Below are 6,124 nucleotides of genomic sequence, written 5' to 3'. Positions count from 1 at the left end.
GACTCTCCTTCGCCCCTAGAGGGAGCTCTAACTCTTTGTTTTTTGGTTTGTTTTTTTTCTCCCCCCCTCCACACACACACACAGCAAGGCCTCCACATTTCATATGTCCTTCAAGCGAGCGTCTCCATGTATCTGTGAGTACTCGCTGAAGGGCTGTGTAGAAATACCGTACGAGTGCAGGGCTGTCAGAGAGCCACGGTCACGCCGCTGCAGAGAAAAAAAAAAATAAAAGCATGTGGACGTTGTTGAGAATGGGGCCACACAATGGCATCGCCATCCAGTAAGATGTGGGCTGATAAAGGCGTTTTTTTTTTTTTTTTTTTTCACTTTGGAGTTTTATTGAGTCCCTATAGATCCTCATGGAGATGCACCAACGTTTATTATTCGCTTTGGTGTTCACTGCAATAAATAGAGTTTATCCAAATTAAATGGATTGTTGTCATTTCCTTGCCTGAGCTACGATCAGAGAGAACAACGGGAGAACCGCAAACCTGGCGCCAATTTGAAGGCCCCCGTTGACGCATTGTTTTTATGTGAAAACGGGACTTTTTCATAAAGTTTCTAGTTGTGCAAAGTCACGAAATACGCAACTTGTTTTGAAAATGCTCGGAATTCAACATTTCGGAAACGTTCCAACTCTGTATCCGTGGAAAAAGGGGGATAACGCAACTTTTTGAAAATGCTGGAACGCCATCTCTGTGACAAAGGGGGGAAAACGCAACTTTTTGAAAAAGATACAAGTCCGTCTCCACGGAAACGGACACGACCCAACTTTTTGAAAAAAAAAAATGCAACTCCATCTCCGTGGAAACGGGGGAAAATGCAACTTTTTGATAAAAACTGCGACTCCGCCATGAAGGCCACAGGGGAAAATGCGACTTTTTTTGAAAATTCTCCGACCCTTGTCTCCGTTGAAACGGGGAAAATGCAACTTTTGGCAAAAACTGGAACTCCTGTCCATGTAAAAATGAAACTTTTTGAAAAAGCTTTGAAAATGCAACTTTTTAAAAACTTTCCATCTCTGTGAAAACGGAGAAAATGCAACATTTTGAAAAAAAAACGCAGTCCCCGTGGAAAATGTCACTATTTCAAAAAGCTGCCACTCCCGTCTCCATGGAAGCTTTTTGAAAACAGAGATGGATTGTGTATTGTTTTTGTTACAGAAAACGGACGTCGCCAACTAGTGGCCTGGCATGCCAACTACATTCTGCGGTTTTCATGTAAACGGACGTCGTTCTCAAAACGTTGCCGTGTAAACTCAAAACTTTGATAAAGCCTTAAAAGAATCAAGGACATGGCGTTCATTTGGTATATATATATCCTTGGACTCAGAACTTCTTCTTCTGCACGCCATACCCTCATTTTCCAGGCAACAAAAGGCGCGAAGAAAAACCTCTTTGGTTCCTGGAAAATGCTCCTCGGTTCAAAAGGTTTTCGAGGAGTTTTCGGCGGAAAAGCGTCTCGAATAAAGAGAAAATGAGGCGCGACGGTCCAGCAGCTTATAATCAGCTTGTGTCGTCCTCCCTCCTTTGTCGGGATTCTACCGTTTCCACAGGGAAAAAAAACAGCAGAGCCACCGCTCACTGTACTTGAAGCCTCCAACCACCCTCCGTGAAGATGGGTGCTATTACTCCCGCTTTTATTTTCTCGCTCTGCTTTTGAAAGACGAAACGCTCGGGGGGGAAAGTGGCCAGAAATGACCGGATCGTCCTCTGAGAACGTCCAAACGGAGGACAATGGAAGCAGGAGGTCATCTGAGACGGGATCTCCGGGGACACATCGGCAATCGCCCGCCGGAACGGTCCCTCCGTCTCTCTTCGACGTTCCTCCTTATACCTTGTTTTTTTTTTCTCTCTCTCTCTTTTTTTTCTATTTTTCTTCCCCTGGCGAAGACGTTTTTCGTCTCACACGTGTTCATTTCGCTGAATTACTCCGCTTCCCGGGTGAGAGACTGTTTTTGTGGCCCTTCAGAGATACAATGGAAAAAAAATTAAAAAAAAATAAAAATTCTTTGACTGGCAAAAACCCAGCGACTGAAAGAATTCTGAACAAAGGACTTCTCGGCTTCGGCGTGGGGAACGCTTCAAGAACCTGCGGAACGTGAGATTTGTCGGAATATAAAGCAGCGGCTCCCCGAGGACGGCAAAGCGTATTTTCAGAGCGTCGTTTCCTAATATTCTTGAATTGAAAATGGCGGCGGAGAATTCCGTTGGACGGCGGGGGGTCGGCGCGGCCGGCGGACTGCCAAGACGGAGATAGCGAAGACAAACAGCCTCCTATTGCCAAGTCAGCTGTTTATTCGGCGTGAACAACCTCGGAATGAGGATCTCGACGTGCACTTTTAAAAAGCTCCAAAGTTAAAAACGTTGTCAAAAGGATTGCATTGGTTACCATGGTGACGAAGGTAAAGTAGTGTCTCGAGCAAACTACCGTAGCTATTAGCCGTTAGCATTGTGCGCTTGCAAAAATCAGTGTAATTTAACTAAAAAAAAAATCCAAACGCAAAGTAGTTCACAGCCTCACCACTAGGGGGCGTAGAGGGTTCCATCGCAAAACCACGCGCAACTCGTCGGAAGTGTTTATATTCCAGTTGGGCATTTGTGGTCATATTGAGCAATTTGGCACACAACTTTTTGAAAATTTTCCGTCTCAGTGGAAACGGGAGTGGGGGGGGGTGCTACTTTTTGAAAATGCTCCGACTCCGACTCGGTCTCCACGCAAACGGGAGAAACGCAACTTTTCGCAAACGCCTTAAACGTTTATAGCGTGTTGTTCTCTCCACGCGTATATGTGTGGGTTCTCATCACAGGAACAGGCGACAGCACCGACTAGTGGCCTGGCATGAAAACGACATCATTTTTCAGCGTTTCTGTCATTTCCGTGCAAACGGGGCATCGTTTTTCAAAAATGAAAATGCAAAAACGACGAGACGCAGTCAGGCTAACGTGCTCTTTCCAAATATTGGGTGAAAACCGACAGAAGTGAAACTTTTCTTTTACCAAAAGTAATATTTGCAGGAGTAATGTATTGACGTTTAACAGTAAAATATTCTTCAATCGAGGTATTGGACGGTGTTTTAGTTTTGGTTTCAAGACATTCTAAGGAATATGACTGCATACATCCATCATCCAGTTTTTTTTTTTTTGTTTTTTTTTTCCGTCTACACTTTTTAAAAGCTGCACAAAGTGACCGAGAAAGTAATAGGAATCAAAGCGTTTCATTTCATCGATTGTCCGCTTCAGTCACTTAAATTACCTTACGGTCGCTTTGCAGCCTCCAAAAAAACCTTTAAGGTGATTTCTGCCACCTCGGGCACAAGAAGAAAGAAAGAAAAAAAAATGGTGGAATCATATCTTCGACCCCCCCCGGACGACAATTACTACTCACTCGCGCAGCGATTATCGCCATTTGTGTCTTTGAAAGCGCGCCCCCCCCCCCACCCCCCCCCCCTCCCCGTGATCCCTCTGTCGCCTGCAGCTCGCTGTCACAATCTGGTGAAAATTAGGACGTGAGCTACTCCTTCGGCCGGCGGCTTTTTCCGGAGTTCGGCTGTAAATTATTGTTCATGAATGAGAATCAAAAATAAAAAAACAACAACTGATTGACGTCTTGTCGGGAGGCGCGAACGCGTTCATAAGAAAAGAGATTCCACTTAATAGCTGTTGTTGTTGTGTGCGGTGTTAATGTGTTGTGTTTGTGAAATGTCAGTGTTCTGCACCCCCGCCCCCCCCCCCAATGACACGGCGATGCAAATTGTGGGATTCTGAGTCATCTCCAGCGCGATCACTCGCCGCTGCTTTCTGGAAATGGATTACTCCTCCACTAAATGGCTTCGGACTATTAAATATGCAAGAGCTCCAGAGATCTTCAGAGTTAAAAAAAAAAAAAAAAAGAAGGGGGGGGGGGGGGGGGGTTTAAAGAGTTATGAGGAATTCGCCGACGCTTGAATTAATGAACGGCGGTCCTTCGGCTGATTGGACCGGACTCCAAACGGCCGCAGCGCTCCGTGATCCTCGGGGGTTTTGTCGTGTTTGCAAACCTTCCAATATTTGCCGTGGCGAGGGGGGGGGGGGGAATTCTGCCTCGACAGCCAGACGGAACCCGCCCCTCGGACGTGCGTGGGGGGGGGGGGGGAAGGCGAAAAGCGCTGGATTCGTTTTTTTTCCACGGGAGAGTCGGCTGACCTGCAGGCGTTCAACTCAGAGGAGCCCGCCCTGCGTAAACACGGCTTTTTTTTTTTTTTTTTTTACGAGGTTTATCCGGAATCTGACCTGCAGTTAACAAGATTTACAGCGAGGAGCGGAGGTCACGCCAGAGAATGTCTCTTCAGACGAAAAACACAGATTCGGGGGCGGGCACCATGTTGGACTGACATATTGAGTAACCGGTCGTGCTGAGTCGGTGATTTTCCCATTCTGAGTGGCGAAACGCAGCCGTCCTCTGATTGGGTCGGCGATTTCCTCTCGAAAAACAAATCCCGCCTACATTTGAACCGTCCACGCTCAGGACCACTGAAAACACAACTTTTCGAAAACGCTGCCTCTCCGTGGAAACGGTGGCTCGTTAGCAGGACAAGAAGGACAAGTTAGGACTCCCAGTCCGTGTTCTCCTGGGACTTGGTTTAGTTTTATTTTGACAGTCTCCGTAATAACAATCCAACTTGGTCGTCTGTCCGTGGGGATGTCCGTGTTCTCAAACTGGTAACGTTTATAGCGGATTGTTCTATGCGTGCCTGTTTGGGTGGTTTCCTTACAAAAACAAACGCCCAACATGAAGTCGGCATCGTTTTCAGCATTTCTGCTGTTTCCGTGGAAACAGATCTCGTTTTCAAAATAAACCGAAAAACACAAAAAAGTTTACAGTGTTCCAAGTGACAACTCCTTGTTCGTTTCCGAAAAGTTTCCTGTTTACAAGACACTGTGGGGACGCTGAAAACACTGGAGTTAGTATGCCAAGCTGACTGATGTTTTTTTTTTTTTTTTTTAAACATCAGCAATGGGACACATGGACAGACGACCAAGAAGAAAGGCTTTTATGGTGACTGTCAACTACAAAACAACGAATATATACTATAAAACTACGTATGTGGACGACAAAACTACCATTATGGATGATACAACTACCGATATGGACAGCAAAACTGAAAATGTGGATTATAAAACTACTAACATGGATTATAAAACTACCATTATGGACTAAAAAACTATAAATGTGGACTACAACACTACCAATATGGACTACAAGACTACCAATATGGACTATAAAACTACCAATATGGACTACAAGACTATGGATATGGATGATAAAACTACCAATATGGACAGCAAAACTGAAAATGTGGATTATAAAACTACTAACATGGATTAAAAAAACTACCAATATGGATGATAAAACTACCAGTATGGATAATAAAACTACCAGTATGGATGATAAAACTACCATTATGGACAATACAACTACCAATATGGACTACAAAATTAAAAATGTGGACTATAAAACTACCAATATTGACTATAAAACTACCAATATGGACGATAAAACTACCATTATGGATTATAAAACTACCATTATGGATTATAAAACTACCGATATGGATGATAAAACTACCATTATGGACGATAAAACTACCATTATGGATTATAAAACTACCATTATGGATTATAAAACTACCGATATGGATGATAAAACTACCATTATGGACGATAAAACGACCAATATGGACGATAAAACTCCCAATATGGATGATAAAACTACCATTATGGAGACATCGAGCAATCGGCCCATCGATTATTGGACTTTTTAGATACCCAAGGTATGTAGACTTCACAGGTTGATTCAAACTCCCCGACACTTTTTCTGCTTTTACCTTCACGCCTTGGCGAGGACTCCCAGGGGAGTTGTGTCCAACCTGTCCACCTGTATCCGCGTCTCTCTCCTCCCAAACCCAGAACTCTTCCTCACACCAATGACGTCTAAAAAGCCGGTCCGTTACGGAAATCTGCATTTGGACCCCTCGTCAGCGTGAATATGTCTTCCCGCATTGAGAGCCATGCTTTCATTTCACATCGTGAGGGTTGTGCACTGTAGCATTAAATAGGCCAACATCCCCCCCCCCCCCCAAAAA

This window comes from Lipophrys pholis (assembly GCF_963383615.2).
Source record: "Lipophrys pholis genome assembly, chromosome: 23".
Classification (NCBI taxonomy): Eukaryota; Metazoa; Chordata; class Actinopteri; order Blenniiformes; family Blenniidae; genus Lipophrys; species Lipophrys pholis.
The sequence above is the reverse complement of the archived record's forward strand: the minus strand, read 5'-3'. Positions refer to the sequence as shown.